We start from the raw sequence: 1,607 nt of genomic DNA on the forward strand, positions 1-1,607 counted from the left end.
CTCGTATTTTTTTTTGCTGCTTATCTCAACGTTTATTGGTTGAAAAAACCCGATTTGGAACCTACCCGATTTGGATGCGCTTTGAATATGTTGTTAAGCATCAAAAAACATTAGACACGTGTTTTTTTTTGCGGCGTATCTCGACGTTTAGGGGTTGAAACAACCCCTCGAAAATAACGGATTTTATAGTTTTTTGCGAATATCTTCGAACATGTAAGGCGTAACGACAAAAAATTTGTACGAAATGTTTATGGCTTTTGTGCTCTTTACAATGGCGTAATCAGATTTTTCAAATTTGTCACATTTTTTAATTTAACTCCACCCCCACCTATTATTTTTGCCATGTAATTTTAAATCTTTTCACCCACGTTTCTGAAGCTTTGAATCCTGCCGCATTTTCCTCTTCTTGTGCTCGAGAAGCCCATCGTGCGATGTCAATATCATGAATAATAATTCCTCTTTCAAGAGCTTTATTAAAACAATTTAATGTATATGCAGAAATTTTTTCTAATTTTTCCAATCTACTACCACCTTCACTAATTTGGATCTCTCATCGTCGTAGTTGTCGTATTGATGTAACTTTTCTGAACCTTCTTTTAACTCCTTCAAACGATTTTCCCCTTGTTTTACCACTCCTCCAGTATTCCACAGCTTGCCTTTTATAGTCATTTGATATTGTTGCCTCAACAGAGCTGCAAATAACTTCTTCCGGAAGATATACTTTACCATCATCTTCCTCAAATGAATCAACTCTTTCCGGTTCTGGAATCTCATATGTATCATAAAAACCTAAATTTTCTTCCTCTTCTACGTCAAATTCTTCGTTTTGTATTTCAAGCAGCATACGTTCAATGTTTTCTTTTACTTTTTCTTCCTCCGAAGTTATCGGACTTGGTGAATAGTTGAAAGCAGTGAAAGTTGCAGAAAGTAGCATTATTACATTGTATGGATTAAACTTCATTCTGAAAGATATTAAAATTAAATATTTGTCTCGAACTTTAATTATATAAATAAATACGCACTTTATAATTAATGGAGTGGTTTTTATGTTAGGTTTGATACCGTCTCTTTCTCTTCTCTATTTCTTGATTACAAAAGGTATGTGAATCAAAATGTAATTAATCAAAACTGAATAATAATTCTGCGTTTTGCGTGTGTAATGACAATAGAGAGACAGCAATAAAAAATATTGAAATATTCTGATACTCTGACAAGGAGGTAATCTGAAATTTGAAGCAAACAAAAAAAATTAACTTTATTAACTAAAAATAATTTTTTCACAACACCTCCACGGAAAGTTCGACTTTCCATGCTTGGACTTTCCTCCCTAGGAAGGAAAGTGGTTACTTTCCGCCCGCTATGCCGCCCTAGCGTGAAATTGGTCACTGTCGCCCCTCTCTAGGCATGAAAGTCGAACTTTTCATTAGTGTTGTGAAAAATATCGTGTGCACCTCGGATCAAAAGCTTTTTCAGACTCGTGTGATTTGCCGCTCTCGCCTTTGGCTCGGGTGGCAAACTTCACACTCGTCTGAAAAACGCTGCTTTCTCTCGGTGCACAATATACTATAGTAGGTGCTTACAACGTGACATTCTATGAACAAAAAAGA

At 35.5% G+C, this 1,607-nt stretch overlaps 1 pseudogene; it reads right to left on the minus strand.

The window, feature by feature from the left end:
• Positions 1–289: 289 nt before the first annotated feature.
• Positions 290–1,336, minus strand: LOC139787294 (uncharacterized; annotated as a pseudogene).
• Between the last annotated feature and the right edge of the window lie 271 nt (positions 1,337–1,607).

The sequence above is a fragment of the Temnothorax nylanderi genome, unplaced genomic scaffold (assembly GCF_030848795.1).
Source record: "Temnothorax nylanderi isolate EJ_2023f unplaced genomic scaffold, tnyl_v1.0 TNYL_tig1397_pilon, whole genome shotgun sequence".
In the NCBI taxonomy this organism is placed as follows: Eukaryota; Metazoa; Arthropoda; class Insecta; order Hymenoptera; family Formicidae; genus Temnothorax; species Temnothorax nylanderi.